Genomic DNA, 25750 nt, shown 5'->3' with positions numbered 1-25750 from the left:
CGTTTTGCCAATATCAAAAATTAAAAGAAGGCTGTATCCGGGCACTGGAATCGAGGACGGGACAAGGTTTGCGAGAGTGAGGTTTCCCAGGGAAGTGGTTTCACTCCCATACAGCACGAAGCTGGAAACAGCGGAAGGGCCGCAATATTTTAGGGTGATGCACAGCCATCAGGTGAAAACCTGTCGGCTGTGCATGAGCCCAGACCATCTAATGAAAGATTGCCCTGATTTTAAGTGCTACAAATGTGAGGAGAGGGGACATTTCGCAAGGGACTGTAACACTGTTAAGTGCCCGGACTGCCAAGACTATTTAAATAAATGTGAGTGTTGGATGGATGGAGGGGAAGGAGGATCACAAAAACAGGTGGACAGTCAAATGCATGAAGGGAACGATGGAGAAGAAAATGAAAATGAAGAACAACAACACACTGATGGAGCAAATGAAATGGAAAAGGGAATAACAATAGAGGAACAGACAACAGAGGATAAAGAAGTGGAAAACGAGAAGGACAATTCACAAGGAGATGATGGTACATGGACACCAATTGAAATTTCTGCAAGTTTTACAAGTCTTTTAGATACGATGGACAAAGAAGGACAAAATGAGATAGTAGAGAGCAGCGGGATTGACAATAAAGATATGGAAGAAGCAGCAGTATTGGAGAAAAGCAGAGACGGAAGAGCACAAGTATTGGAGAAAAGCAGAGACGGAAGAGCACAAACAAGAAGAAGAACATTAAAGGTAACACCAAATGTTCAGTTTGCTAAGAAAAAAGTGATGAAAAAAGGACAAATGAAATGTGTAAATAGGTATGAAGTTTTAAAGGGACTGGAGGAGATGAAGTGAGACAATGGTTTTTAGGTATTTAATTTTTCTTTTAATGGTTTTAAGTTGTGTGACTTTTAATGCAAGAGGACTGCTGGACGTGAGAAAATTTGAAAAAGTAATTGAAAGATGTAAACACGAAGATATCATTGCACTACAAGAAACGAACTGGAAAGAGAATGTGATGAAGGATTTTCAAAGGAGATGGGCTGGAGGAATTTTATATAACAATGGTGATGGAAGATTTGGAAGAGGAGTTGCTTTTTTAATGAAAGAGGAGGTTTTTAAAAGAAGCAAAATTGTATATAAAGACAATATAGGAAAATGTATGATTGTAGAGACAAAATATGATGAAAAGGAAATGGTTATAGTAAATGTACATGCACCAACAGAAGAGAAGGAAAAAAAAGATTTTTTTTTTGTTTTAAGAGGTTTTTTAAAGAAATATAAAGAAATTGTAATGATGGGGGATTTTAATACAGTTTTTAGTAAACAAGATATGGCAGAGGGAATGGTTTTTAAAAGTGATGCGGGGAGAAAAGAATTAAAGGTTTTAATGGAAGAAAATAAAATGATTGATGTATGGAGAGAAAGGAACGAAACAAAAAAAGAGTTTTCAAGACGACAAATAGTGGGACAGTTTGTGTGCAAAACAAGAATTGATTTTATTTTATGTAATAGGAATGTGGAAAATTTTATTGAAAAGATTAAGTATGAAGAAACAAGTTTAAGTGATCATAAGTTGTTATTTTTTAAAATTGATTGGGACAAAATACAAAGAGGGCCGGGGGTATGGGTTTTAAATACAGAGATTCTTAAAAATAAAGATTATGTTTCAGAAATCAAACAAATTATAGAAAGAGAAAAGGAAAGTAAAATGTATGAAGAGAGTAAGAGAATATGGTGGGAAAACGTAAAGTTTTTAATAAAAAAATTCTCAATTAAATACTGTAGCCTAATACAAAAATGTAAGAGATATAAGAAAAAAGAAATGAAAACAGACTTAGAAAAAGAACTAGCTAAAGAAAACAAAGACATACAAAAGATAAGAGAAATTGAGGAAAGATTAAAGGAAATAGAGGAAAAAGAATATGAAGGAGCAAGATTAAGAAGTAAAGCAAAATATATGGTGGAAGGAGAGAAATGTACAAAGTTTTATTTTGACCTAGAGAAAAAGAAAGGAAAAGCAGAGATTGTAAAGGAGATAAGAGGGAAAAATGGGGAAATCGTACAAGGAAATGAAAATATTCTAAAAGAAATAAAGGCCTTTTATGAGGACCTTTTCAGTACACAAGGTGAAGAGGAGAAAGAAAAAAAACAATTATTAAATCTAATAAAATCAAAATTAAGTAAAGAAGATAAAGATGTATGTGACCATGATTTCAGAGATGAAGAGATTGAACAAGCAATAGATCAACTAAACAGAAAGAAGAGTCCGGGAATAGATGGTTTGGGGAGTGAATTTTACAAATGTTTTAAAGAGGTTTTAACAAAGATTTTAAAGGAGGTTTTTAAGGAAATTTTTGAAAAAGAGGAAGTAAATGAAAGGATGAGAATAGGTTTGATGAAAATTATATATAAAAGGAAAGGGGAGAGGGTAGACTTAAAGAACTATAGACCAATTTCAATGTTGAACACAGATTTTAAAATTATAGCAAAGGTTTTAGCAAATAGACTGAAGGAGGTGATGCCAACTATAATAAAAACAAATCAAGCATATGCAGTCAAAGGAAGAGACATAGCTGACATAACAATGAGTATAAGGGACATGATATGGTACATAAAACAAGAAAATAAGGATGGGTACATAATCAGTTTAGATTTTGAAAAAGCTTTTGATAGGGTGGAACATGGTTTTTTATTTGATGTTTTAAAGAGTTTTGGTTTTGGGGAAAATTTTATCAAATGGATTAGAATCTTATACAAGGGGGCTTTGACAAAAATTAAATGCAATGGGTTTTTAACTGAATGTTTTAAAATTACAAGATCAATACGGCAAGGTTGTCCACTCTCGGCACTGTTATATTCACTTGTATCAGAACCACTGGGATTAGCTATAAAGGAAAATACAAAAATAACAGGAATTGAGATCGAGGGAATAATGTCTGAAGGGAAAGTTTTTCAGTATGCAGATGACACAACAATAATTGTAAATAGGAAAGAAAGTGTACAAGAGGCCATGAATGTTGTCAAGAAATTTTGTAAAGCATCAGGAGGTAAAGTTAATGAGGATAAAACAGTGTACATGAGGTTTGGCAAAGCTGTGCTTTTAAATGATTATTTTAATTTTAAAGAGGTAGAAGAAATGAAAATTTTAGGACTTTTATTGGGGAAAAATGAGAAAAAAACAAGAGATGAAATGTGGGAACAACTGATATCAGGAATAGAAAGAAAAATAAACTTTTGGAAATTAAGAACTTTAAGCTTGAAGGGGAAGGTTTTAACTTTGAATGTTTTAATGGTTTCTAAATTGTGGTATGTTTTATACTTATCTGAAATGCCAATATGGATAGAAAAGAGGTTGAAGAAATGTTTTCTTGATTTTATTTGGAACGGCAAACCGCCAAGAATAGCTTACAACACGATTTTAGGGGATATAGAAAAAGGCGGTCTAGGATTAATGGATGTAGAACAAAGGAAAAACAGTCTAAGAGTAAAAGCAGTTAAAAAGTATTTACAAGAAGAAAACAAGGCAGAATGGAAGAAAACAATGAAATTTTTTTTAAACAGATGTGAAAATTTTAACATGGAGGATGGAATTTTATGGATGAAAACGAAAAGTTGGATGACAGAGAGAATACCTGGGTTTTATAGAGAATTGCTTAGTGCTTGGGGGAAGTTTTTAACAAATATTGAATATGACCCACGAGGAAGAGAAAACATTTTAAATCAACCTCTGTTCTTGAACAACAAGATTTTAAAACAAGACAAAGTCATTTATTTTAAGAAATGGATGGAAGTGGGAATAACTAAAGTAAAAGATGTAATGTATGAAGTGAAAGAAGGTTTCTTACCTGTACAATGTGTGTATGATGCAATGGATGAGGCAAAAGAGGAATACAGCAAACAAGAAATTATAAATAAGTATGAAGTAATTAAACAAGCTATACCCAAAGAGTGGATTAAAAGAATAGAAAATATGGAAAAGGAAAAAGAACAGAAAGACATTCAAGTGAATTTGGGTGAAAAAGTATACACTCTCAAAGAATGCAGTATTAAGATGTTTTATTGCTTTTTCAGAGACAGTGTTTTTAAAGAACCTATTGTAAATTGCTTCTGGCTACAGAAATTTGTGAATTTAAAACAGGAAGATATATGGAGAAACATGAGGGGAAGATGTGTAGAAACAAGACTGGAGTCCTTGGAGTACACAATAAGACATAAAGTGGTATTTACTGATGTGATTTTAAACAAAATAGGAATGGAACAAAGTGCGATGTGTAAAGTATGTCACGAAAAAGAAGAAGGAATTGTACATTTGTTTTTGTACTGCAAAGAATTGGACTCTTTTTTAAACAAATGTAAGGACATAATCAAAGAATTGGACGAACAATGGAATGAGAATGAAATGGAATGGAAGAGATTGGTGATGTTTGGTTGGAAAAGGAAAAGTCAAAACATGAAATTTATTAATTTATGTGTAATGTTAATGAAAAGTGCAATATGGGAACGACGAATTGCAGCAAAAAAAGAAAAAATTGTAATTGATGTATGGACTGTTTTTAAAAGAAAAACTGAAATGTACATGGAAAGATTGTATGCCTATTTTAAACATGAGAATATGTTAGAAGCTTTTTACAATGTTTTTACGCCCAAGGTTTGCAGTATTTTAGAGGGTTTAAAGTGGAGATTGCCAGATGTTACGGGACACATTTTTACATAATTTTAAAGGTTTTCTTTCTCATTGTTCTTTTATGTAACTATTTAACTTCATGGTAGAGTATATTTGATGTTGTTGTTTTTTTTTTGTTTTTTGTTTTTTTGTGTAAAACAAATGGTTTTGTATGAAATGCTTTGTAATTGTTAGGAAAATTATTCAATAAAAAAAAAAAAAAAAAAAAAAAAAAAAAAAAGCACGCCCGCTCTCGTCTGATCTCGGAAGCCAAGCAGGGTCGGGCCTGGTTAGTACTTGGATGGGAGACCGCCTGGGAATACCAGGTGCTGTAAGCATTTAATTAATTATTTATTTATTTATTCATATAATTTTTTTCCAGAAATGCATCCTTTCTGTAAGCGTTCGCCGATGGCATGGCGTTGCCACATTAGTCTTGAAGTGGCTCTCGAATCGAGTCAGCGCTCGCTTATGGCCACACCACCCTGAGCACGCCCTCTCTCGTCTGATCTCGGAAGCCAAGCAGGGTCGGGCCTGGTTAGTACTTGGATGGGAGACCGCCTGGGAATACCAGGTGCTGTAAGCATTTAATTCTTTATTTAATTAATTATTTAATTATTTATTCATATAATTTTTTTCCAGAAATGCATCCTTTCTGTAAGCGTTCGCCGATGGCATGGCGTTGCCACATTAGTCTTGAAGTGGCTCTCGAATCGAGTCAGCGCTCGCTTACGGCCACACCACCCTGAGCACGCCCGCTCTCGTCTGATCTCGGAAGCCAAGCAGGGTCGGGCCTGGTTAGTACTTGGATGGGAGACCGCCTGGGAATACCAGGTGCTGTAAGCATTTAATTCTTTATTTAATTAATTATTTAATTATTTATTCATATAATTTTTTTCCAGAAATGCATCCTTTCTGTAAGCGTTCGCCGATGGCATGGTGTTGCCACATTAGTCTTGAAGTGGCTCTCGAATCGAGTCAGCGCTCGCTTACGGCCATACCACCCTGAGGGCGCTATTGAGCAATCAGGAAGTGAGTTGGCTGCAGTAGAGAGAGGAAGGCTCTCTCATTGTTTATGTTTGTTAGTGTTTGTAGTTTTTTATTTGTATATCGATTGAGTTTTGTTTGTTAGTGATTCTTTTTTTGTTTAAACCACCTAACAGCAGCTTTTGGCTGGCTGGAGGGTGGTTAAATCGTGATTTTTCGTGGTTTAGTTTGTTTGTTTTTCGAGTTTGTTTTTCATTTGAAATGGACGGACCTACGGCTAATGACCTGGAAATGGCGGCGGAGAAACAGAACGGCAATGACACTGGACCTGAACATCGACCACGAGCTGGAAACCAAAAGGATACAGGTGTAAAGAATTTTGAGCAAAGGAAATACATGAAGGAAGCAACAGTGATTGTAAATGTGGACAATGCTAATGGAGTAAAGGCGGAGGATATAATTAAAGTGATAGCAGAGAAAATTGGAGAAGGAAACGTTCTGGCACTAAGACCAAGACAAAATAAGGAATATGAACTGACCCTGGAGAAGGAGGAAATGTGTGATGAGTTAATGGATGGACTAATGATAAAAGGAACAAACTGTGAGGTGAGGAGATTACAAAACAGAGAATATGTCGTTTCCTTCATGCATTTGCCTGTTTACCTGGAGGATAACGAAATTTTAGAAAAATTGCAAGGTTGGGGCGTTTTGCCAATATCAAAAATTAAAAGAAGGCTGTATCCGGGCACTGGAATCGAGGACGGGACAAGGTTTGCGAGAGTGAGGTTCCCCAGGGAAGTGGTTTCACTCCCATACAGCACGAAGCTGGAAACAGCGGAAGGGCCGCAATATTTTAGGGTGATGCACAGCCATCAGGTGAAAACCTGTCGGCTGTGCATGAGCCCAGACCATCTAATGAAAGATTGCCCTGATTTTAAGTGCTACAAATGTGAGGAGAGGGGACATTTCGCAAGGGACTGTAACACTGTTAAGTGCCCGGACTGCCAAGACTATTTAAATAAATGTGAGTGTTGGATGGATGGAGGGGAAGGAGGATCACAAAAACAGGTGGACAGTCAAATGCATGAAGGGAACGATGGAGAAGAAAATGAAAATGAAGAACAACAACACACTGATGGAGCAAATGAAATGGAAAAGGGAATAACCATAGAGGAACAGACAACAGAGGATAAAGAAGTGGAAAACGAGAAGGACAATTCACAAGGAGATGATGGTACATGGACACCAATTGAAATTTCTGCAAGTTTTACAAGTCTTTTAGATACGATGGACAAAGAAGGACAAAATGAGATAGTAGAGAGCAGCGGGATTGACAATAAAGAAATGGAAGAAGCAGCAGTATTGGAGAAAAGTAGAGTCGGAAGAGCACAAACAAGAAGAAGAACATTAAAGGTAACACCAAATGTACAGTTTGCTAAGAAAAAAGTGATGAAAAAAGGACAAATGAAATGTGTAAATAGATATGAAGTTTTAAAGGGACTGGAGGAGATGAAGTGAGACAATGGTTTTTAGGTATTTAATTTTTCTTTTAATGGTTTTAAGTTGTGTGACTTTTAATGCAAGAGGACTGCTGGACGTGAGAAAATTTGAAAAAGTAATTGAAAGATGTAAACACGAAGATATCATTGCACTACAAGAAACGAACTGGAAAGAGAATGTGATGAAGGATTTTCAAAGGAGATGGGCTGGAGGAATTTTATATAACAATGGTGATGGAAGATTTGGAAGAGGAGTTGCTTTTTTAATGAAAGAGGAGGTTTTTAAAAGAAGCAAAATTGTATATAAAGACAATATAGGAAAATGTATGATTGTAGAGACAAAATATGATGAAAAGGAAATGGTTATAGTAAATGTACATGCACCAACAGAAGAGAAGGAAAAAAAAGATTTTTTTTATGTTTTAAGAGGTTTTTTAAAGAAATATAAAGAAATTGTAATGATGGGGGATTTTAATACAGTTTTTAGTAAACAAGATATGGCAGAGGGAATGGTTTTTAAAAGTGATGCGGGGAGAAAAGAATTAAAGGTTTTAATGGAAGAAAATAAAATGATTGATGTATGGAGAGAAAGGAACGAAACAAAAAAAGAGTTTTCAAGACGACAAATAGTGGGACAGTTTGTGTGCAAAACAAGAATTGATTTTATTTTATGTAATAGGAATGTTGAAAATTTTATTGAAAAGATTAAGTATGAAGAAACAAGTTTAAGTGATCATAAGTTATTATTTTTTAAAATTGATTGGGACAAAATACAAAGAGGGCCGGGGGTATGGGTTTTAAATACAGAGATTCTTAAAAATAAAGATTATGTTTCAGAAATCAAACAAATTATAGAAAGAGAAAAGGAAAGTAAAATGTATGAAGAGAGTAAGAGAATATGGTGGGAAAACGTAAAGTTTTTAATAAAAAAATTCTCAATTAAATACTGTAGCCTAATACAAAAATGTAAGAGATATAAGAAAAAAGAAATGAAAACAGACTTAGAAAAAGAACTAGCTAAAGAAAACAAAGACATACAAAAGATAAGAGAAATTGAGGAAAGATTAAAGGAAATAGAGGAAAAAGAATATGAAGGAGCAAGATTAAGAAGTAAAGCAAAATATATGGTGGAAGGAGAGAAATGTACAAAGTTTTATTTTGACCTAGAGAAAAAGAAAGGAAAAGCAGAGATTGTAAAGGAGATAAGAGGGAAAAATGGGGAAATCGTACAAGGAAATGAAAATATTCTAAAGGAAATAAAGGCCTTTTATGAGGACCTTTTCAGTACACAAGGTGAAGAGGAGAAAGAAAAAAAACAATTATTAAATCTAATAAAAGCAAAATTAAGTAAAGAAGATAAAGATGTATGTGACCATGATTTCAGAGATGAAGAGATTGAACAAGCAATAGATCAACTAAATAGAAAGAAGAGTCCGGGAATAGATGGTTTGGGGAGTGAATTTTACAAATGTTTTAAAGGGGTTTTAACAAAGATTTTAAAGGAGGTTTTTAAGGAAATTTTTGAAAAAGAGGAAGTAAATGAAAGGATGAGAATAGGTTTGATGAAAATTATATATAAAAGGAAAGGGGAAAGGGTAGACTTAAAGAACTATAGACCAATTTCAATGTTGAACACAGATTTTAAAATTATAGCAAAGGTTTTAGCAAATAGACTGAAGGAAGTGATGCCAACTATAATAAAAACAAATCAAGCATATGCAGTCAAAGGAAGAGACATAGCTGACATAACAATGAGTATAAGGGACATGATATGGTACATAAAACAAGAAAATAAGGATGGGTACATAATCAGTTTAGATTTTGAAAAAGCTTTTGATAGGGTGGAACATGGTTTTTTATTTGATGTTTTAAAGAGTTTTGGTTTTGGGAAAAATTTTATCAAATGGATTAGAATCTTATACAAGGGGGCTTTGACAAAAATTAAATGCAATGGGTTTTTAACTGAATGTTTTAAAATTACGAGATCAATACGGCAAGGTTGTCCACTCTCGGCACTGTTATATTCACTTGTATCAGAACCACTGGGATTAGCTATAAAGGAAAATACAAAAATAACAGGAATTGAGATCGAGGGAATAATGTCTGAAGGGAAAGTTTTTCAGTATGCAGATGACACAACAATAATTGTAAATAGGAAAGAAAGTGTACAAGAGGCCATGAATGTTGTCAAGAAATTTTGTAAAGCATCAGGAGGTAAAGTTAATGAGGATAAAACAGTGTACATGAGGTTTGGCAAAGCTGTGCTTTTAAATGATTATTTTAATTTTAAAGAGGTAGAAGAAATGAAAATTTTAGGACTTTTATTGGGGAAAAATGAGAAAAAAACAAGAGATGAAATGTGGGAACAACTGATATCAGGAATAGAAAGAAAAATAAACTTTTGGAAATTAAGAACTTTAAGCTTGAAGGGGAAGGTTTTAACTTTGAATGTTTTAATGGTTTCTAAATTGTGGTATGTTTTATACTTATCTGAAATGCCAATATGGATAGAAAAGAGGTTGAAGAAATGTTTTCTTGATTTTATTTGGAACGGCAAACCGCCAAGAATAGCTTACAACACGATTTTAGGGGATATAGAAAAAGGTGGTCTAGGATTAATGGATGTAGAACAAAGGAAAAACAGTCTAAGAGTAAAAGCAGTTAAAAAGTATTTACAAGAAGAAAACACGGCAGAATGGAAGAAAACAATGAAATTTTTTTTAAACAGATGTGAAAATTTTAACATGGAGGATGGAATTTTATGGATGAAAACGAAAAGTTGGATGACAGAGAGAATACCTGGGTTTTATAGAGAATTGCTTAGTGCTTGGGGGAAGTTTTTAACAAATATTGAATATGACCCACGAGGAAGAGAAAACATTTTAAATCAACCTCTGTTCTTGAACAACAAGGTTTTAAAACAAGACAAAGTCATTTATTTTAAGAAATGGATGGAAGTGGGAATAACTAAAGTAAAAGATGTAATGTATGAAGTGAAAGAAGGTTTCTTACCTGTACAATGTGTGTATGATGCAATGGATGAGGCAAAAGAGGAATACAGCAAACAAGAAATTATAAACAAGTATGAAGTAATTAAACAAGCTATACCCAAAGAGTGGATTAAAAGAATAGAAAATATGGAAAAGGAAAAAGAACAGAAAGACATTCAAGTGAATTTGGGTGAAAAAGTATACACTCTCAAAGAATGCAGTATTAAGATGTTTTATTGCTTTTTCAGAGACAGTGTTTTTAAAGAACCTATTGTAAATTGCTTCTGGCTACAGAAATTTGTGAATTTAAAACAGGAAGATATATGGAGAAACATGAGGGGAAGATGTGTAGAAACAAGACTGGAGTCCTTGGAGTACACAATAAGACATAAAGTGGTATTTACTGATGTGATTTTAAACAAAATAGGAATGGAACAAAGTGCGATGTGTAAAGTATGTCACGAAAAAGAAGAAGGAATTGTACATTTGTTTTTGTACTGCAAAGAATTGGACTCTTTTTTAAACAAATGTAAGGACATAATCAAAGAATTGGACGAACAATGGAATGAGAATGAAATGGAATGGAATAGATTGGTGATGTTTGGTTGGAAAAGGAAAAGTCAAAACATGAAATTTATTAATTTATGTGTAATGTTAATGAAAAGTGCAATATGGGAACGACGAATTGCAGCAAAAAAAGAAAAAATTGTAATTGATGTATGGACTGTTTTTAAAAGAAAAACTGAAATGTACATGGAAAGATTGTATGCCTATTTTAAACATGAGAATATGTTAGAAGCTTTTTACAATGTTTTTACGCCCAAGGTTTGTAGTATTTTAGAGGGTTTAAAGTGGAGATTGCCAGATGTTACGGGACACATTTTTACATAATTTTAAAGGTTTTCTTTCTCATTGTTCTTTTATGTAACTATTTAACTTCATGGTAGAGTATATTTGATGTTGTTGTTTTTTTGTTTTTGTGTAAAACAAATGGTTTTGTATGAAATGCTTTGTAATTGTTAGGAAAATTATTAAATAAAAAAAAAAAAAAAAAAAAAAAAAAAAAAAAAAAAAAAAAAAGCACGCCCGCTCTCGTCTGATCTCGGAAGCCAAGCAGGGTCGGGCCTGGTTAGTACTTGGATGGGAGACCGCCTGGGAATACCAGGTGCTGTAAGCATTTAATTAATTATTTAATTATTTATTCATATAATTTTTTTCCAGAAATGCATCCTTTCTGTAAGCGTTCGCCGATGGCATGCCGTTGCCACATTAGTCTTGAAGTGGCTCTCGAATCGAGCCAGCGCTCGCTTACGGCCACACCACCCTGAGCACGCCCGCTCTCGTCTGATCTCGGAAGCCAAGCAGGGTCGGGCCTGGTTAGTACTTGGATGGGAGACCGCCTGGGAATACCAGGTGCTGTAAGCATTTATTTAATTATTTAATTATTTATTCATATAATTTTTTTCCAGAAATGCATCCTTTCTGTAAGCGTTCGCCAATGGCATGCCGTTGCCACATTAGTCTTGAAGTGGCTCTCGAATCGAGCCAGCGCTCGCTTACGGCCACACCACCCTGAGCACGCCCGCTCTCGTCTGATCTCGGAAGCCAAGCAGGGTCGGGCCTGGTTAGTACTTGGATGGGAGACCGCCTGGGAATACCAGGTGCTGTAAGCATTTAATTCTTTATTTAATTAATTATTTAATTATTTATTCATATAATTTTTTTCCAGAAATGCATCCTTTCTGTAAGCGTTCGCCGATGGCATGGCGTTGCCACATTAGTCTTGAAGTGGCTCTCGAATCGAGTCAGCGCTCGCTTACGGCCACACCACCCTGAGCACGCCCGCTCTCGTCTGATCTCGGAAGCCAAGCAGGGTCGGGCCTGGTTAGTACTTGGATGGGAGACCGCCTGGGAATACCAGGTGCTGTAAGCGTTTGATTCTTTATTTATTTAATTAATTATTTAATTATTTATTCATATAATTTTTTTCCAGAAATGCATTCTTTCTGTAAGCGTTCGCCGATGGCATGGCGTTGCCACATTAGTCTTGAAGTGGCTCTCGAATCGAGTCAGCGCTCGCTTACGGCCACACCACCCTGAGCACGCCCGCTCTCGTCTGATCTCGGAAGCCAAGCAGGGTCGGGCCTGGTTAGTACTTGGATGGGAGACCGCCTGGGAATACCAGGTGCTGTAAGCATTTAATTCTTTATTTAATTAATTATTTAATTATTTATTCATATAATTTTTTTCCAGAAATGCATTCTTTCTGTAAGCGTTCGGCGATGGCATGGCGTTGCCACATTAGTCTTGAAGTGGCTCTCGAATCGAGTCAGCGCTCGCTTACGGCCACACCACCCTGAGCACGCCCGCTCTCGTCTGATCTCGGAAGCCAAGCAGGGTCGGGCCTGGTTAGTACTTGGATGGGAGACCGCCTGGGAATACCAGGTGCTGTAAGCATTTAATTCTTTATTTAATTAATTATTTAATTATTTATTCATATAATTTTTTTCCAGAAATGCATCCTTTCTGTAAGCGTTCGCCGATGGCATGGCGTTGCCACATTAGTCTTGAAGTGGCTCTCGAATCGAGTCAGCGCTCGCTTACGGCCACACCACCCTGAGCACGCCCGCTCTCGTCTGATCTCGGAAGCCAAGCAGGGTCGGGCCTGGTTAGTACTTGGATGGGAGACCGCCTGGGAATACCAGGTGCTGTAAGCATTTAATTCTTTATTTAATTAATTATTTAATTATTTATTCATATAATTTTTTTCCAGAAATGCATCCTTTCTGTAAGCGTTCGCCGATGGCATGGTGTTGCCACATTAGTCTTGAAGTGGCTCTCGAATCGAGTCAGCGCTCGCTTACGGCCACACCACCCTGAGCACGCCCGCTCTCGTCTGATCTCGGAAGCCAAGCAGGGTCGGGCCTGGTTAGTACTTGGATGGGAGACCGCCTGGGAATACCAGGTGCTGTAAGCATTTATTTAATTATTTAATTATTTATTCATATAATTTTTTTCCAGAAATGCATCCTTTCTGTAAGCGTTCGCCGATGGCATGCCGTTGCCACATTAGTCTTGAAGTGGCTCTCGAATCGAGCCAGCGCTCGCTTACGGCCACACCACCCTGAGCACGCCCGCTCTCGTCTGATCTCGGAAGCCAAGCAGGGTCGGGCCTGGTTAGTACTTGGATGGGAGACCGCCTGGGAATACCAGGTGCTGTAAGCATTTAATTCTTTATTTAATTAATTATTTAATTATTTATTCATATAATTTTTTTCCAGAAATGCATCCTTTCTGTAAGCGTTCGCCGATGGCATGGCGTTGCCACATTAGTCTTGAAGTGGCTCTCGAATCGAGTCAGCGCTCGCTTACGGCCACACCACCCTGAGCACGCCCGCTCTCGTCTGATCTCGGAAGCCAAGCAGGGTCGGGCCTGGTTAGTACTTGGATGGGAGACCGCCTGGGAATACCAGGTGCTGTAAGCGTTTGATTCTTTATTTATTTAATTAATTATTTAATTATTTATTCATATAATTTTTTTCCAGAAATGCATTCTTTCTGTAAGCGTTCGCCGATGGCATGGCGTTGCCACATTAGTCTTGAAGTGGCTCTCGAATCGAGTCAGCGCTCGCTTACGGCCACACCACCCTGAGCACGCCCGCTCTCGTCTGATCTCGGAAGCCAAGCAGGGTCGGGCCTGGTTAGTACTTGGATGGGAGACCGCCTGGGAATACCAGGTGCTGTAAGCATTTAATTCTTTATTTAATTAATTATTTAATTATTTATTCATATAATTTTTTTCCAGAAATGCATTCTTTCTGTAAGCGTTCGGCGATGGCATGGCGTTGCCACATTAGTCTTGAAGTGGCTCTCGAATCGAGTCAGCGCTCGCTTACGGCCACACCACCCTGAGCACGCCCGCTCTCGTCTGATCTCGGAAGCCAAGCAGGGTCGGGCCTGGTTAGTACTTGGATGGGAGACCGCCTGGGAATACCAGGTGCTGTAAGCATTTAATTCTTTATTTAATTAATTATTTAATTATTTATTCATATAATTTTTTTCCAGAAATGCATCCTTTCTGTAAGCGTTCGCCGATGGCATGGCGTTGCCACATCAGTCTTGAAGTGGCTCTCGAATCGAGTCAGCGCTCGCTTACGGCCACACCACCCTGAGCACGCCCGCTCTCGTCTGATCTCGGAAGCCAAGCAGGGTCGGGCCTGGTTAGTACTTGGATGGGAGACCGCCTGGGAATACCAGGTGCTGTAAGCATTTAATTGTTTATTTAATTAATTATTTAATTATTTATTCATATAATTTTTTTCCAGAAATGCATCCTTTCTGTAAGCGTTCGCCGATGGCATGGCGTTGCCACATTAGTCTTGAAGTGGCTCTCGAATCGAGTCAGCGCTCGCTTACGGCCACACCACCCTGAGCACGCCCGCTCTCGTCTGATCTCGGAAGCCAAGCAGGGTCGGGCCTGGTTAGTACTTGGATGGGAGACCGCCTGGGAATACCAGGTGCTGTAAGCATTTAATTCTTTATTTAATTAATTATTTAATTATTTATTCATATAATTTTTTATGAACGGCCACACCACCCTGAGCACGCCCGCTCTCGTTTGATCTCGGAAGCCAAGCAGGGTCGGGCCTGGTTAGTACTTGGATGGGAGACCGCCTGGGAATACCAGGTGCTGCAAGCATTTAATTAATTATTTAATTATTCATTCATATAATTTTTTTCCAGAAATGCATCCTTTCTGTAAGCGTTCGCCGATGGCATGGCGTTGCCACATTAGTCTTGAAGTGGCTCTCGAATCGAGTCAGCGCTCGCTTACGGCCACACCACCCTGAGCACGCCCGCTCTCGTCTGATCTCGGAAGCCAAGCAGGGTCGGGCCTGGTTAGTACTTGGATGGGAGACCGCCTGGGAATACCAGGTGCTGTAAGCATTTAATTCTTTATTTAATTAATTATTTAATTATTTATTCATATAATTTTTTTCCAGAAATGCATCCTTTCTGTAAGCGTTCGCCGATGGCATGGCGTTGCCACATTAGTCTTGACGTGGCTCTCGAATCGAGTCAGCGCTCGCTTACGGCCACACCACCCTGAGCACGCCCGCTCTCGTCTGATCTCGGAAGCCAAGCAGGGTCGGGCCTGGTTAGTACTTGGATGGGAGACCGCCTGGGAATACCAGGTGCTGTAAGCATTTAATTCTTTATTTAATTAATTATTTAATTATTTATTCATATAATTTTTTTCCAGAAATGCATCCTTTCTGTAAGCGTTCGCCGATATCATGGCATTGCCACATTAGTCTTGAAGTGGCTCTCGAATCGAGTCAGCGCCCGCTTACGGCCACACCACCCTGAGCACGCCCGCTCTCGTCTGATCTCGGAAGCCAAGCAGGGTCGGGCCTGGTTAGTACTTGGATGGGAGACCGCCTGGGAATACCAGGTGCTGTAAGCATTAAATTCTTTATTTAATTAATTATTTAATTATTTATTCATATAATTTTTTTCCAGAAATGCATCCTTTCTGTAAGCGTTCGCCGATGGCATGGCGTTGCCACATTAGTCTTGAAGTGGCTCTCGAATCGAGTCAGCGTTCGCTTACGGCCACACCACCCTGAGCACGCCCGCTCTCGTCTGATCTCGGAAGCCAAGCAGGGTCGGGCCTGGTTAGTACTTGGATGGGAGACCGCCTGGGAATACCAGGTGCTGTAAGCATTTAATTAATTATTTAATTATTTATTCATATAATTTTTTTCCAGAAATGCATTCTTTCTGTAAGCGTTCGCCGATGGCATGGCGTTGCCACATTAGTCTTGAAGTGGCTCTCGAATCGAGTCAGCGCTCGCTTATGGCCACACCACCCTGAGCACGCCCTCTCTCGTCTGATCTCGGAAGCCAAGCAGGGTCGGGCCTGGTTAGTACTTGGATGGGAGATCGCCTGGGAATACCAGGTGCTGTAAGCATTTAATTCTTTATTTAATTAATTATTTAATTATTTATTCATATAATTTTTTTCCAGAAATGCATCCTTTCTGTAAGCGTTCGCCGATGGCATGGTGTTGCCACATTAGTCTTGAAGTGGCTCTCGAATCGAGTCAGCGCTCGCTTACGGCCACACCACCCTGAGCACGCCCGCTCTCGTCTGATCTCGGAAGCCAAGCAGGGTCGGGCCTGGTTAGTACTTGGATGGGAGACCGCCTGGGAATACCAGGTGCTGTAAGCATTTAATTAATTATTTAATTATTTATTCATATAATTTTTTTCCAGAAATGCATCCTTTCTGTAAGCGTTCGCCGATGGCATGCCGTTGCCACATTAGTCTTGAAGTGGCTCTCGAATCGAGCCAGCGCTCGCTTACGGCCACACCACCCTGAGCACGCCCGCTCTCGTCTGATCTCGGAAGCCAAGCAGGGTCGGGCCTGGTTAGTACTTGGATGGGAGACCGCCTGGGAATACCAGGTGCTGTAAGCATTTAATTCTTTATTTAATTAATTATTTAATTATTTATTCATATAATTTTTTTCCAGAAATGCATCCTTTCTGTAAGCGTTCGCCGATGGCATGGCGTTGCCACATTAGTCTTGAAGTGGCTCTCGAATCGAGTCAGCGCTCGCTTACGGCCACACCACCCTGAGCACGCCCGCTCTCGTCTGATCTCGGAAGCCAAGCAGGGTCGGGCCTGGTTAGTACTTGGATGGGAGACCGCCTGGGAATACCAGGTGCTGTAAGCGTTTGATTCTTTATTTATTTAATTAATTATTTAATTATTTATTCATATAATTTTTTTCCAGAAATGCATTCTTTCTGTAAGCGTTCGCCGATGGCATGGCGTTGCCACATTAGTCTTGAAGTGGCTCTCGAATCGAGTCAGCGCTCGCTTACGGCCACACCACCCTGAGCACGCCCGCTCTCGTCTGATCTCGGAAGCCAAGCAGGGTCGGGCCTGGTTAGTACTTGGATGGGAGACCGCCTGGGAATACCAGGTGCTGTAAGCATTTAATTCTTTATTTAATTAATTATTTAATTATTTATTCATATAATTTTTTTCCAGAAATGCATTCTTTCTGTAAGCGTTCGGCGATGGCATGGCGTTGCCACATTAGTCTTGAAGTGGCTCTCGAATCGAGTCAGCGCTCGCTTACGGCCACACCGCCCTGAGCACGCCCGCTCTCGTCTGATCTCGGAAGCCAAGCAGGGTCGGGCCTGGTTAGTACTTGGATGGGAGACCGCCTGGGAATACCAGGTGCTGTAAGCATTTAATTCTTTATTTAATTAATAATTTAATTATTTATTCATATAATTTTTTTCCAGAAATGCATCCTTTCTGTAAGCGTTCGCCGATGGCATGGCATTGCCACATTAGTCTTGAAGTGGCTCTCGAATCGAGTCAGCGCCCGCTTACGGCCACACCACCCTGAGCACGCCCGCTCTCGTCTGATCTCGGAAGCCAAGCAGGGTCGGGCCTGGTTAGTACTTGGATGGGAGACCGCCTGGGAATACCAGGTGCTGTAAGCATTAAATTCTTTATTTAATTAATTATTTAATTATTTATTCATATAATTTTTTTCCAGAAATGCATCCTTTCTGTAAGCGTTCGCCGATGGCATGGCGTTGCCACATTAGTCTTGAAGTGGCTCTCGAATCGAGTCAGCGTTCGCTTACGGCCACACCACCCTGAGCACGCCCGCTCTCGTCTGATCTCGGAAGCCAAGCAGGGTCGGGCCTGGTTAGTACTTGGATGGGAGACCGCCTGGGAATACCAGGTGCTGTAAGCATTTAATTAATTATTTAATTATTTATTCATATAATTTTTTTCCAGAAATGCATTCTTTCTGTAAGCGTTCGCCGATGGCATGGCGTTGCCACATTAGTCTTGAAGTGGCTCTCGAATCGAGTCAGCGCTCGCTTATGGCCACACCACCCTGAGCACGCCCTCTCTCGTCTGATCTCGGAAGCCAAGCAGGGTCGGGCCTGGTTAGTACTTGGATGGGAGATCGCCTGGGAATACCAGGTGCTGTAAGCATTTAATTCTTTATTTAATTAATTATTTAATTATTTATTCATATATTTTTTTTCCAGAAATGCATCCTTTCTGTAAGCGTTCGCCGATGGCATGGTGTTGCCACATTAGTCTTGAAGTGGCTCTCGAATCGAGTCAGCGCTCGCTTACGGCCACACCACCCTGAGCACGCCCGCTCTCGTCTGATCTCGGAAGCCAAGCAGGGTCGGGCCTGGTTAGTACTTGGATGGGAGACCGCCTGGGAATACCAGGTGCTGTAAGCATTTAATTAATTATTTAATTATTTATTCATATAATTTTTTTCCAGAAATGCATCCTTTCTGTAAGCGTTCGCCGATGGCATGCCGTTGCCACATTAGTCTTGAAGTGGCTCTCGAATCGAGCCAGCGCTCGCTTACGGCCACACCACCCTGAGCACGCCCGCTCTCGTCTGATCTCGGAAGCCAAGCAGGGTCGGGCCTGGTTAGTACTTGGATGGGAGACCGCCTGGGAATACCAGGTGCTGTAAGCATTTAATTCTTTATTTAATTAATTATTTAATTATTTATTCATATAATTTTTTTCCAGAAATGCATCCTTTCTGTAAGCGTTCGCCGATGGCATGGCGTTGCCACATTAGTCTTGAAGTGGCTCTCGAATCGAGTCAGCGCTCGCTTACGGCCACACCACCCTGAGCACGCCCGCTCTCGTCTGATCTCGGAAGCCAAGCAGGGTCGGGCCTGGTTAGTACTTGGATGGGAGACCGCCTGGGAATACCAGGTGCTGTAAGCGTTTGATTCTTTATTTATTTAATTAATTATTTAATTATTTATTCATATAATTTTTTTCCAGAAATGCATTCTTTCTGTAAGCGTTCGCCGATGGCATGGCGTTGCCACATTAGTCTTGAAGTGGCTCTCGAATCGAGTCAGCGCTCGCTTACGGCCACACCACCCTGAGCACGCCCGCTCTCGTCTGATCTCGGAAGCCAAGCAGGGTCGGGCCTGGTTAGTACTTGGATGGGAGACCGCCTGGGAATACCAGGTGCTGTAAGCATTTAATTCTTTATTTAATTAATTATTTAATTATTTATTCATATAATTTTTTTCCAGAAATGCATTCTTTCTGTAAGCGTTCGGCGATGGCATGGCGTTGCCACATTAGTCTTGAAGTGGCTCTCGAATCGAGTCAGCGCTCGCTTACGGCCACACCACCCTGAGCACGCCCGCTCTCGTCTGATCTCGGAAGCCAAGCAGGGTCGGGCCTGGTTAGTACTTGGATGGGAGACCGCCTGGGAATACCAGGTGCTGTAAGCATTTAATTCTTTATTTAATTCATTATTTAATTATTTATTCATATAATTTTTTTCCAGAAATGCATCCTTTCTGTAAGCGTTCGCCGATGGCATGGCGTTGCCACATTAGTCTTGAAGTGGCTCTCGAATCGAGTCAGCGCTCGCTTACGGCCACACCACCCTGAGCACGCCCGCTCTCGTCTGATCTCGGAAGCCAAGCAGGGTCGGGCCTGGTTAGTACTTGGATGGGAGACCGCCTGGGAATACCAGGTGCTGTAAGCATTTAATTAATTATTTAATTATTTATTCATATAATTTTTTTCCCAGAAATGCATCCTTTCTGTAAGCGTTCGCCGATGGCATGGCGTTGCCACATTAGTCTTGAAGTGGCTCTCGAATCGAGTCAGCGCTCGCTTACGGCCACACCACCCTGAGCACGCCCGCTCTCGTCTGATCTCGGAAGCCAAGCAGGGTCGGGCCTCGTTAGTACTTGGATGGGAGACCGCCTGGGAATACCAGGTGCTGTAAGCATTTAATTCTTTATTTAATTAATTATTTAATTATTTATTCATATAATTTTTTTCCAGAAATGCATCCTTTCTGTAAGCGTTCGCCGATGGCATGGCGTTGCCACATTAGTCTTGAAGTGGCTCTCGAATCGAGTCAGCGCTCGCTTACGGCCACACCACCCTGAGCACGCCCGCTCTCGTCTGATCTCGGAAGCCAAGCAGGGTCGGGCCTGGTTAGTACTTGGATGGGAGACCGCCTGGGAATACCAGGTGCTGTAAGCATTTAATTCTTTATTTAATTAATTATTTAATTATTTATTCATATAATTTTTTTCCAGAAATGCATCCTTTCTGTAAGCGTTCGCCGATGGCATGGCGTTGCCACATTAGTCTTGAAGTGGCTCTCGAATCGAGTCAGCGCTCGCTTACGGCCACACCACCCTGAGCACGCCCGCTCTCGTCTGATCTCGGAAGCCAAGCAGGGTCGGGCCTGGTTAGTACTTGGATGGGAGACCGCCTGGGAATACCAGGTGCTGTAAGCATTAAATTCTTTATTTAATTAATTATTTAATTATTTATTCATATAATTTTTTTCCAGAAATGCATCCTTTCTGTAAGCGTTCGCCGATGGCATGGCGTTGCCACATTAGTCTTGAAGTGGCTCTCGAATCGAGTCAGCGCTCGCTTACGGCCACACCACCCTGAGCACGCCCGCTCTCGTCTGATCTCGGAAGCCAAGCAGGGTCGGGCCTGGTTAGTACTTGGATGGGAGACCGCCTGGGAATACCAGGTGCTGTAAGCATTTAATTCTTTATTTAATTAATTATTTAATTATTTATTCATATAATTTTTTCCAGAAATGCATCCTTTCTGTAAGCGTTCGCCGATGGCATGGCGTTGCCACATTAGTCTTGAAGTGGCTCTCGAATCGAGTCAGCGCTCGCTTACGGCCACACCACCCTGAGCACGCCCGCTCTCGTCTGATCTCGGAAGCCAAGCAGGGTCGGGCCTGGTTAGTACTTGGATGGGAGACCGCCTGGGAATACCAGGTGCTGTAAGCGTTTGATTCTTTATTTAATTAATTATTTAATTATTTATTCATATAATTTTTTTCCAGAAATGCATTCTTTCTGTAAGCGTTCGCCGATGGCATGGCGTTGCCACATTAGTCTTGAAGTGGCTCTCGAATCGAGTCAGCGCTCGCTTACGGCCACACCACCCTGAGCACGCCCGCTCTCGTCTGATCTCGGAAGCCAAGCAGGGTCGGGCCTGTTTAGTACTTGGATGGGAGACCGCCTGGGAATACCAGGTGCTGTAAGCATTTAATTAATTATTTATTCATATAATTTTTTTCCAGAAATGCATCCTTTCTGTAAGCGTTCGCTGATGGCATGGCGTTGCCACATTAGTCTTGAAGTGGCTCTCGAATCGAGTCAGCACTCGCTTACGGCCACGCCACCCTGAGCACGCCCGCTCTCGTCTGATCTCGGAAGCCAAGCAGGGTCGGGCCTGGTTAGTACTTGGATGGGAGACCGCCTGGGAATACCAGGTGCTGTAAGCATTTAATTCTTTATTTAATTAATTATTTAATTATTTATTCATATAATTTTTTTCCAGAAATGCATCCTTTCTGTAAGCGTGCGCCGATGGCATGGCGTTGCCACATTAGTCTTGAAGTGGCTCTCGAATCGAGTCAGCGCTCGCTTACGGCCACACCACCCTGAGCACGCCCGCTCTCGTCTGATCTCGGAAGCCAAGCAGGGTCGGGCCTGGTTAGTACTTGGATGGGAGACCGCCTGGGAATACCAGGTGCTGTATGCATTTAATTCTTTATTTAATTAATTATTTAATTATTTATTCATATAATTTTTTTCCAGAAATGCATCCTTTCTGTAAGCGTTCGCCGATGGCATGGCGTTGCCACATTAGTCTTGAAGTGGCTCTCGAATCGAGTCAGCGCTCGCTTACGGCCACACCACCCTGAGCACGCCCGCTTTCGTCTGATCTCGGAAGCCAAGCAGGGTCGGGCCTGGTTAGTACTTGGATGGGAGACCGCCTGGGAATACCAGGTGCTGTAAGCATTTAATTCTTTTTTAATTAATTATTTAATTATTTATTCATATAATTTTTTTCCAGAAATGCATCCTTTCTGTAAGCGTTCGCCGATGGCATGGCGTTGCCACATTAGTCTTGAAGTGGCTCTCGAATCGAGTCAGCGCTCGCTTACGGCCACACCACCCTGAGCACGCCCGCTCTCGTCTGATCTCGGAAGCCAAGCAGGGTCGGGCCTGGTTAGTACTTGGATGGGAGACCGCCTGGGAATACCAGGTGCTGTAAGCATTTAATTCTTTATTTAATTAATTATTTAATTATTTATTCATATGATTTTTTTCCAGAAATGCATCCTTTCTGTAAGCGTTCGCCGATGGCATGGCGTTGCCACATTAGTCTTGAAGTGGCTCTCGAATCGAGTCAGCGCTCGCTTACGGCCACACCGCCCTGAGCACGCCCGCTCTCGTCTGATCTCGGAAGCCAAGCAGGGTCGGGCCTGGTTAGTACTTGGATGGGAGACCGCCTGGGAATACCAGGTGCTGTAAGCATTTAATTCTTTATTTAATTAATTATTTAATAATTTAGTCATATAATTTTTTTCCAGAAATGCATCCTTTCTGTAAGCGTTCGCCGATGGCATGGCGTTGCCACATTAGTCTTGAAGTGGCTCTCGAATCGAGTCAGCGCTCGCTTACGGCCACACCACCCTGAGCACGCCCGCTCTCGTCTGATCTCGGAAGCCAAGCAGGGTCGGGCCTGGTTAGTACTTGGATGGGAGACCGCCTGGGAATACCAGGTGCTGTAAGCATTAAATTCTTTATTTAATTAATTATTTAATTATTTATTCATATAATTTTTTTCCAGAAATGCATCCTTTCTGTAAGCGTTCGCCGATGGCATGGCGTTGCCACATTAGTCTTGAAGTGGCTCTCGAATCGAGTCAGCGCTCGCTTACGGCCACACCACCCTGAGCACGCCCGCTCTCGTCTGATCTCGGAAGCCAAGCAGGGTCGGGCCTGGTTAGTACTTGGATGGGAGACCGCCTGGGAATACCAGGTGCTGTAAGCATTTAATTCTTTATTTAATTAATTATTTAATTATTTATTCATATAATTTTTTTCCAGAAATGCATCCTTTCTGTAAGCGTTCGCCGATGGCATGGCGTTGCCACATTAGTCTTGAAGTGGCTCTCGAATCGAGTCAGCGCTCGCTTACGGCCACACCACCCTGAGCACGCCCGCTCTCGTCTGATCTCGGAAGCCAAGCAGGGTCGGGCCTGGTTAGTACTTGGATGGGAGACCGCCTGGGAATACCAGGTGCTGTAAGCGTTTGATTCTTTATTTAATTAATTATTTAATTATTTATTCATATAATTTTTTTCCAGAAATGCATTCTTTCTGTAAGCGTTCGCCGATGGCATGGCGTTGCCACATTAGTCTTGAAGTGGATCTCGAATCGAGTCAGCGCTCGCTTACGGCCACACCACCCTGAGCACGCCCGCTCTCGTCTGATCTCGGAAGCCAAGCAGGGTCGGGCCTGTTTAGTACTTGGATGGGAGACCGCCTGGGAATACCAGGTGCTGTAAGCATTTAATTAATTATTTATTCATATAATTTTTTTCCAGAAATGCATCCTTTCTGTAAGCGTTCGCTGATGGCATGGCGTTGCCACATTAGTCTTGAAGTGGCTCTCGAATCGAGTCAGCACTCGCTTACGGCCACGCCACCCTGAGCACGCCCGCTCTCGTCTGATCTCGGAAGCCAAGCAGGGTCGGGCCTGGTTAGTACTTGGATGGGAGACCGCCTGGGAATACCAGGTGCTGTAAGCATTTAATTATTTATTTAATTAATTATTTAATTATTTATTCATATAATTTTTTTCCAGAAATGCATCCTTTCTGTAAGCGTTCGCCGATGGCATGGCGTTGCCACATTAGTCTTGAAGTGGCTCTCGAATCGAGTCAGCGCTCGCTTACGGCCACACCACCCTGAGCACGCCCGCTCTCGTCTGATCTCGGAAGCCAAGCAGGGTCGGGCCTGGTTATTACTTGGATGGGAGACCGCCTGGGAATACCAGGTGCTGTATGCATTTAATTCTTTATTTAATTAATTATTTATTCATATAATTTTTTTCCAGAAATGCATCCTTTCTGTAAGCGTTCGCCGATGGCATGGCGTTGCCACATTAGTCTTGAAGTGGCTCTCGAATCGAGTCAGCGCTCGCTTACGGCCACACCACCCTGAGCACGCCCGCTCTCGTCTGATCTCGGAAGCCAAGCAGGGTCGGGCCTGGTTAGTACTTGGATGGGAGACCGCCTGGGAATACCAGGTGCTGTAAGCATTTAATTCTTTTTTAATTAATTATTTAATTATTTATTCATATAATTTTTTTCCAGAAATGCATCCTTTCTGTAAGCGTTCGCCGATGGCATGGCGTTGCCACATTAGTCTTGAAGTGGCTCTCGAATCGAGTCAGCGCTCGCTTACGGCCACACCACCCTGAGCACGCCCGCTCTCGTCTGATCTCGGAAGCCAAGCAGGGTCGGGCCTGGTTAGTACTTGGATGGGAGACCGCCTGGGAATACCAGGTGCTGTAAGCATTTAATTCTTTATTTAATTAATTATTTAATTATTTATTCATATGATTTTTTTCCAGAAATGCATCCTTTCTGTAAGCGTTCGCCGATGGCATGGCGTTGCCACATTAGTCTTGAAGTGGCTCTCGAATCGAGTCAGCGCTCGCTTACGGCCACACCACCCTGAGCACGCCCGCTCTCGTCTGATCTCGGAAGCCAAGCAGGGTCGGGCCTGGTTAGTACTTGGATGGGAGACCGCCTGGGAATACCAGGTGCTGTAAGCATTAAATTCTTTATTTAATTAATTATTTAATTATTTATTCATATAATTTTTTTCCAGAAATGCATCCTTTCTGTAAGCGTTCGCCGATGGCATGGCGTTGCCACATTAGTCTTGAAGTGGCTCTCGAATCGAGTCAACGCTCGCTTACGGCCACACCACCCTGAGCACGCCCGCTCTCGTCTGATCTCGGAAGCCAAGCAGGGTCGGGCCTGGTTAGTACTTGGATGGGAGACCGCCTGGGAATACCAGGTGCTGTAAGCATTTAATTAATTATTTATTTATTTATTCATATAATTTTTTTCCAGAAATGCATCCTTTCTGTAAGCGTTCGCCGATGGCATGGCGTTGCCACATTAGTCTTGAAGTGGCTCTCGAATCGAGTCAGCGCTCGCTTACGGCCACACCACCCTGAGCACGCCCGCTCTCGTCTGATCTCGGAAGCCAAGCAGGGTCGGGCCTGGTTAGTACTTGGATGGGAGACCGCCTGGGAATACCAGGTGCTGTAAGCATTTAATTCTTTATTTAATTAATTATTTAATTATTTATTCATATAATTTTTTTCCAGAAATGCATCCTTTCTGTAAGCGTTCGCCGATGGCATGGCGTTGCCACATTAGTCTTGAAGTGGCTCTCGAATCGAGTCAGCGCTCGCTTACGGCCACACCACCCTGAGCACGCCCGCTCTCGTCTGATCTCGGAAGCCAAGCAGGGTCGGGCCTGGTTAGTACTTGGATGGGAGACCGCCTGGGAATACCAGGTGCTGTAAGCATTTGATTCTTTATTTAATTAATTATTTAATTATTTATTCATATAATTTTTTTCCAGAAATGCATCCTTTCTGTAAGCGTTCGCCGATGGCATGGCGTTGCCACATTAGTCTTGAAGTGGCTCT

The 25750-nt window shown here is 41.2% G+C and overlaps 52 non-coding genes and 6 pseudogenes across 52 annotated transcripts; all 58 read left to right on the top strand.

Moving 5' to 3' along the window:
• Positions 1 to 5125: 5125 nt before the first annotated feature.
• On the top strand, positions 5126 to 5244 carry LOC141353949 (5S ribosomal RNA; annotated as a pseudogene).
• Positions 5245 to 5385: 141 nt separating this feature from the next.
• LOC141354781 (5S ribosomal RNA) lies at positions 5386 to 5504 on the top strand. The gene has a single exon (XR_012361213.1). It is a non-coding gene; the product is annotated as a 5S ribosomal RNA (ribosomal RNA).
• Positions 5505 to 11440: 5936 nt separating this feature from the next.
• On the top strand, positions 11441 to 11559 carry LOC141354780 (5S ribosomal RNA). The gene has a single exon (XR_012361212.1). It is a non-coding gene; the product is annotated as a 5S ribosomal RNA (ribosomal RNA).
• Positions 11560 to 11688: 129 nt separating this feature from the next.
• On the top strand, positions 11689 to 11807 carry LOC129416859 (5S ribosomal RNA). Its single transcript, XR_008635598.2, has one exon. It is a non-coding gene; the product is annotated as a 5S ribosomal RNA (ribosomal RNA).
• A 141-nt stretch (positions 11808 to 11948) lies between these two features.
• On the top strand, positions 11949 to 12067 carry LOC141357052 (5S ribosomal RNA). Its single transcript, XR_012363526.1, has one exon. It is a non-coding gene; the product is annotated as a 5S ribosomal RNA (ribosomal RNA).
• Positions 12068 to 12212: 145 nt separating this feature from the next.
• LOC129414501 (5S ribosomal RNA) lies at positions 12213 to 12331 on the top strand. The gene has a single exon (XR_008634411.1). It is a non-coding gene; the product is annotated as a 5S ribosomal RNA (ribosomal RNA).
• A 141-nt stretch (positions 12332 to 12472) lies between these two features.
• On the top strand, positions 12473 to 12591 carry LOC141354778 (5S ribosomal RNA). Its single transcript, XR_012361210.1, has one exon. It is a non-coding gene; the product is annotated as a 5S ribosomal RNA (ribosomal RNA).
• A 141-nt stretch (positions 12592 to 12732) lies between these two features.
• LOC129414486 (5S ribosomal RNA) lies at positions 12733 to 12851 on the top strand. The gene has a single exon (XR_008634408.1). It is a non-coding gene; the product is annotated as a 5S ribosomal RNA (ribosomal RNA).
• A 141-nt stretch (positions 12852 to 12992) lies between these two features.
• LOC129416399 (5S ribosomal RNA) lies at positions 12993 to 13111 on the top strand. Its single transcript, XR_008635310.2, has one exon. It is a non-coding gene; the product is annotated as a 5S ribosomal RNA (ribosomal RNA).
• A 129-nt stretch (positions 13112 to 13240) lies between these two features.
• LOC129415559 (5S ribosomal RNA) lies at positions 13241 to 13359 on the top strand. Its single transcript, XR_008634897.2, has one exon. It is a non-coding gene; the product is annotated as a 5S ribosomal RNA (ribosomal RNA).
• A 141-nt stretch (positions 13360 to 13500) lies between these two features.
• LOC141357051 (5S ribosomal RNA) lies at positions 13501 to 13619 on the top strand. The gene has a single exon (XR_012363525.1). It is a non-coding gene; the product is annotated as a 5S ribosomal RNA (ribosomal RNA).
• Positions 13620 to 13764: 145 nt separating this feature from the next.
• LOC129416396 (5S ribosomal RNA) lies at positions 13765 to 13883 on the top strand. Its single transcript, XR_008635309.2, has one exon. It is a non-coding gene; the product is annotated as a 5S ribosomal RNA (ribosomal RNA).
• A 141-nt stretch (positions 13884 to 14024) lies between these two features.
• Positions 14025 to 14143, top strand: LOC129414481 (5S ribosomal RNA). Its single transcript, XR_008634404.1, has one exon. It is a non-coding gene; the product is annotated as a 5S ribosomal RNA (ribosomal RNA).
• Positions 14144 to 14284: 141 nt separating this feature from the next.
• Positions 14285 to 14403, top strand: LOC129416901 (5S ribosomal RNA). The gene has a single exon (XR_008635618.2). It is a non-coding gene; the product is annotated as a 5S ribosomal RNA (ribosomal RNA).
• A 141-nt stretch (positions 14404 to 14544) lies between these two features.
• On the top strand, positions 14545 to 14663 carry LOC141354777 (5S ribosomal RNA). Its single transcript, XR_012361209.1, has one exon. It is a non-coding gene; the product is annotated as a 5S ribosomal RNA (ribosomal RNA).
• A 51-nt stretch (positions 14664 to 14714) lies between these two features.
• On the top strand, positions 14715 to 14833 carry LOC141354356 (5S ribosomal RNA; annotated as a pseudogene).
• Positions 14834 to 14962: 129 nt separating this feature from the next.
• Positions 14963 to 15081, top strand: LOC141354775 (5S ribosomal RNA). Its single transcript, XR_012361207.1, has one exon. It is a non-coding gene; the product is annotated as a 5S ribosomal RNA (ribosomal RNA).
• Positions 15082 to 15222: 141 nt separating this feature from the next.
• LOC141354774 (5S ribosomal RNA) lies at positions 15223 to 15341 on the top strand. Its single transcript, XR_012361206.1, has one exon. It is a non-coding gene; the product is annotated as a 5S ribosomal RNA (ribosomal RNA).
• Positions 15342 to 15482: 141 nt separating this feature from the next.
• On the top strand, positions 15483 to 15601 carry LOC141354773 (5S ribosomal RNA). The gene has a single exon (XR_012361205.1). It is a non-coding gene; the product is annotated as a 5S ribosomal RNA (ribosomal RNA).
• Positions 15602 to 15742: 141 nt separating this feature from the next.
• Positions 15743 to 15861, top strand: LOC141354772 (5S ribosomal RNA). The gene has a single exon (XR_012361204.1). It is a non-coding gene; the product is annotated as a 5S ribosomal RNA (ribosomal RNA).
• Positions 15862 to 15990: 129 nt separating this feature from the next.
• LOC141354184 (5S ribosomal RNA) lies at positions 15991 to 16109 on the top strand (annotated as a pseudogene).
• Positions 16110 to 16250: 141 nt separating this feature from the next.
• Positions 16251 to 16369, top strand: LOC141354771 (5S ribosomal RNA). The gene has a single exon (XR_012361203.1). It is a non-coding gene; the product is annotated as a 5S ribosomal RNA (ribosomal RNA).
• Positions 16370 to 16498: 129 nt separating this feature from the next.
• LOC141354770 (5S ribosomal RNA) lies at positions 16499 to 16617 on the top strand. Its single transcript, XR_012361202.1, has one exon. It is a non-coding gene; the product is annotated as a 5S ribosomal RNA (ribosomal RNA).
• A 141-nt stretch (positions 16618 to 16758) lies between these two features.
• On the top strand, positions 16759 to 16877 carry LOC141357050 (5S ribosomal RNA). The gene has a single exon (XR_012363523.1). It is a non-coding gene; the product is annotated as a 5S ribosomal RNA (ribosomal RNA).
• Positions 16878 to 17022: 145 nt separating this feature from the next.
• Positions 17023 to 17141, top strand: LOC141354769 (5S ribosomal RNA). Its single transcript, XR_012361201.1, has one exon. It is a non-coding gene; the product is annotated as a 5S ribosomal RNA (ribosomal RNA).
• A 141-nt stretch (positions 17142 to 17282) lies between these two features.
• LOC141356945 (5S ribosomal RNA) lies at positions 17283 to 17401 on the top strand. The gene has a single exon (XR_012363417.1). It is a non-coding gene; the product is annotated as a 5S ribosomal RNA (ribosomal RNA).
• A 141-nt stretch (positions 17402 to 17542) lies between these two features.
• On the top strand, positions 17543 to 17661 carry LOC141354768 (5S ribosomal RNA). The gene has a single exon (XR_012361200.1). It is a non-coding gene; the product is annotated as a 5S ribosomal RNA (ribosomal RNA).
• A 141-nt stretch (positions 17662 to 17802) lies between these two features.
• Positions 17803 to 17921, top strand: LOC141354767 (5S ribosomal RNA). The gene has a single exon (XR_012361199.1). It is a non-coding gene; the product is annotated as a 5S ribosomal RNA (ribosomal RNA).
• Positions 17922 to 18050: 129 nt separating this feature from the next.
• Positions 18051 to 18169, top strand: LOC141354181 (5S ribosomal RNA; annotated as a pseudogene).
• Positions 18170 to 18310: 141 nt separating this feature from the next.
• On the top strand, positions 18311 to 18429 carry LOC141354766 (5S ribosomal RNA). The gene has a single exon (XR_012361198.1). It is a non-coding gene; the product is annotated as a 5S ribosomal RNA (ribosomal RNA).
• A 129-nt stretch (positions 18430 to 18558) lies between these two features.
• Positions 18559 to 18677, top strand: LOC141354764 (5S ribosomal RNA). Its single transcript, XR_012361196.1, has one exon. It is a non-coding gene; the product is annotated as a 5S ribosomal RNA (ribosomal RNA).
• A 141-nt stretch (positions 18678 to 18818) lies between these two features.
• LOC141357049 (5S ribosomal RNA) lies at positions 18819 to 18937 on the top strand. The gene has a single exon (XR_012363522.1). It is a non-coding gene; the product is annotated as a 5S ribosomal RNA (ribosomal RNA).
• A 145-nt stretch (positions 18938 to 19082) lies between these two features.
• LOC141354763 (5S ribosomal RNA) lies at positions 19083 to 19201 on the top strand. Its single transcript, XR_012361195.1, has one exon. It is a non-coding gene; the product is annotated as a 5S ribosomal RNA (ribosomal RNA).
• A 141-nt stretch (positions 19202 to 19342) lies between these two features.
• Positions 19343 to 19461, top strand: LOC141354762 (5S ribosomal RNA). The gene has a single exon (XR_012361194.1). It is a non-coding gene; the product is annotated as a 5S ribosomal RNA (ribosomal RNA).
• A 141-nt stretch (positions 19462 to 19602) lies between these two features.
• LOC141354761 (5S ribosomal RNA) lies at positions 19603 to 19721 on the top strand. Its single transcript, XR_012361193.1, has one exon. It is a non-coding gene; the product is annotated as a 5S ribosomal RNA (ribosomal RNA).
• Positions 19722 to 19851: 130 nt separating this feature from the next.
• Positions 19852 to 19970, top strand: LOC141353767 (5S ribosomal RNA; annotated as a pseudogene).
• Positions 19971 to 20111: 141 nt separating this feature from the next.
• On the top strand, positions 20112 to 20230 carry LOC141354760 (5S ribosomal RNA). The gene has a single exon (XR_012361192.1). It is a non-coding gene; the product is annotated as a 5S ribosomal RNA (ribosomal RNA).
• A 141-nt stretch (positions 20231 to 20371) lies between these two features.
• Positions 20372 to 20490, top strand: LOC141354759 (5S ribosomal RNA). Its single transcript, XR_012361191.1, has one exon. It is a non-coding gene; the product is annotated as a 5S ribosomal RNA (ribosomal RNA).
• A 141-nt stretch (positions 20491 to 20631) lies between these two features.
• Positions 20632 to 20750, top strand: LOC141354758 (5S ribosomal RNA). Its single transcript, XR_012361190.1, has one exon. It is a non-coding gene; the product is annotated as a 5S ribosomal RNA (ribosomal RNA).
• A 140-nt stretch (positions 20751 to 20890) lies between these two features.
• LOC141357048 (5S ribosomal RNA) lies at positions 20891 to 21009 on the top strand. Its single transcript, XR_012363521.1, has one exon. It is a non-coding gene; the product is annotated as a 5S ribosomal RNA (ribosomal RNA).
• A 141-nt stretch (positions 21010 to 21150) lies between these two features.
• LOC141357567 (5S ribosomal RNA) lies at positions 21151 to 21269 on the top strand. The gene has a single exon (XR_012364054.1). It is a non-coding gene; the product is annotated as a 5S ribosomal RNA (ribosomal RNA).
• Positions 21270 to 21390: 121 nt separating this feature from the next.
• On the top strand, positions 21391 to 21509 carry LOC141357666 (5S ribosomal RNA). The gene has a single exon (XR_012364153.1). It is a non-coding gene; the product is annotated as a 5S ribosomal RNA (ribosomal RNA).
• A 141-nt stretch (positions 21510 to 21650) lies between these two features.
• LOC141357821 (5S ribosomal RNA) lies at positions 21651 to 21769 on the top strand. The gene has a single exon (XR_012364308.1). It is a non-coding gene; the product is annotated as a 5S ribosomal RNA (ribosomal RNA).
• A 141-nt stretch (positions 21770 to 21910) lies between these two features.
• Positions 21911 to 22029, top strand: LOC141357810 (5S ribosomal RNA). The gene has a single exon (XR_012364297.1). It is a non-coding gene; the product is annotated as a 5S ribosomal RNA (ribosomal RNA).
• A 140-nt stretch (positions 22030 to 22169) lies between these two features.
• LOC141354757 (5S ribosomal RNA) lies at positions 22170 to 22288 on the top strand. The gene has a single exon (XR_012361189.1). It is a non-coding gene; the product is annotated as a 5S ribosomal RNA (ribosomal RNA).
• A 141-nt stretch (positions 22289 to 22429) lies between these two features.
• LOC141356944 (5S ribosomal RNA) lies at positions 22430 to 22548 on the top strand. The gene has a single exon (XR_012363416.1). It is a non-coding gene; the product is annotated as a 5S ribosomal RNA (ribosomal RNA).
• A 141-nt stretch (positions 22549 to 22689) lies between these two features.
• Positions 22690 to 22808, top strand: LOC141354756 (5S ribosomal RNA). The gene has a single exon (XR_012361188.1). It is a non-coding gene; the product is annotated as a 5S ribosomal RNA (ribosomal RNA).
• Positions 22809 to 22949: 141 nt separating this feature from the next.
• Positions 22950 to 23068, top strand: LOC141354755 (5S ribosomal RNA). Its single transcript, XR_012361187.1, has one exon. It is a non-coding gene; the product is annotated as a 5S ribosomal RNA (ribosomal RNA).
• A 141-nt stretch (positions 23069 to 23209) lies between these two features.
• Positions 23210 to 23328, top strand: LOC141357047 (5S ribosomal RNA). The gene has a single exon (XR_012363520.1). It is a non-coding gene; the product is annotated as a 5S ribosomal RNA (ribosomal RNA).
• Positions 23329 to 23469: 141 nt separating this feature from the next.
• LOC141357566 (5S ribosomal RNA) lies at positions 23470 to 23588 on the top strand. Its single transcript, XR_012364053.1, has one exon. It is a non-coding gene; the product is annotated as a 5S ribosomal RNA (ribosomal RNA).
• Positions 23589 to 23709: 121 nt separating this feature from the next.
• Positions 23710 to 23828, top strand: LOC141357665 (5S ribosomal RNA). The gene has a single exon (XR_012364152.1). It is a non-coding gene; the product is annotated as a 5S ribosomal RNA (ribosomal RNA).
• A 141-nt stretch (positions 23829 to 23969) lies between these two features.
• LOC141353867 (5S ribosomal RNA) lies at positions 23970 to 24088 on the top strand (annotated as a pseudogene).
• A 133-nt stretch (positions 24089 to 24221) lies between these two features.
• Positions 24222 to 24340, top strand: LOC141354753 (5S ribosomal RNA). Its single transcript, XR_012361185.1, has one exon. It is a non-coding gene; the product is annotated as a 5S ribosomal RNA (ribosomal RNA).
• Positions 24341 to 24480: 140 nt separating this feature from the next.
• On the top strand, positions 24481 to 24599 carry LOC141354752 (5S ribosomal RNA). The gene has a single exon (XR_012361184.1). It is a non-coding gene; the product is annotated as a 5S ribosomal RNA (ribosomal RNA).
• Positions 24600 to 24740: 141 nt separating this feature from the next.
• Positions 24741 to 24859, top strand: LOC141354751 (5S ribosomal RNA). The gene has a single exon (XR_012361183.1). It is a non-coding gene; the product is annotated as a 5S ribosomal RNA (ribosomal RNA).
• A 141-nt stretch (positions 24860 to 25000) lies between these two features.
• On the top strand, positions 25001 to 25119 carry LOC141354750 (5S ribosomal RNA). Its single transcript, XR_012361182.1, has one exon. It is a non-coding gene; the product is annotated as a 5S ribosomal RNA (ribosomal RNA).
• Positions 25120 to 25248: 129 nt separating this feature from the next.
• Positions 25249 to 25367, top strand: LOC141354749 (5S ribosomal RNA). Its single transcript, XR_012361181.1, has one exon. It is a non-coding gene; the product is annotated as a 5S ribosomal RNA (ribosomal RNA).
• A 141-nt stretch (positions 25368 to 25508) lies between these two features.
• LOC141354748 (5S ribosomal RNA) lies at positions 25509 to 25627 on the top strand. Its single transcript, XR_012361180.1, has one exon. It is a non-coding gene; the product is annotated as a 5S ribosomal RNA (ribosomal RNA).
• Positions 25628 to 25750: the final 123 nt, after the last annotated feature.

This window comes from Misgurnus anguillicaudatus, chromosome 21, assembly GCF_027580225.2.
Source record: "Misgurnus anguillicaudatus chromosome 21, ASM2758022v2, whole genome shotgun sequence".
In the NCBI taxonomy this organism is placed as follows: Eukaryota; Metazoa; Chordata; class Actinopteri; order Cypriniformes; family Cobitidae; genus Misgurnus; species Misgurnus anguillicaudatus.
This window is presented reverse-complemented; position numbering and strand designations above follow the sequence as displayed.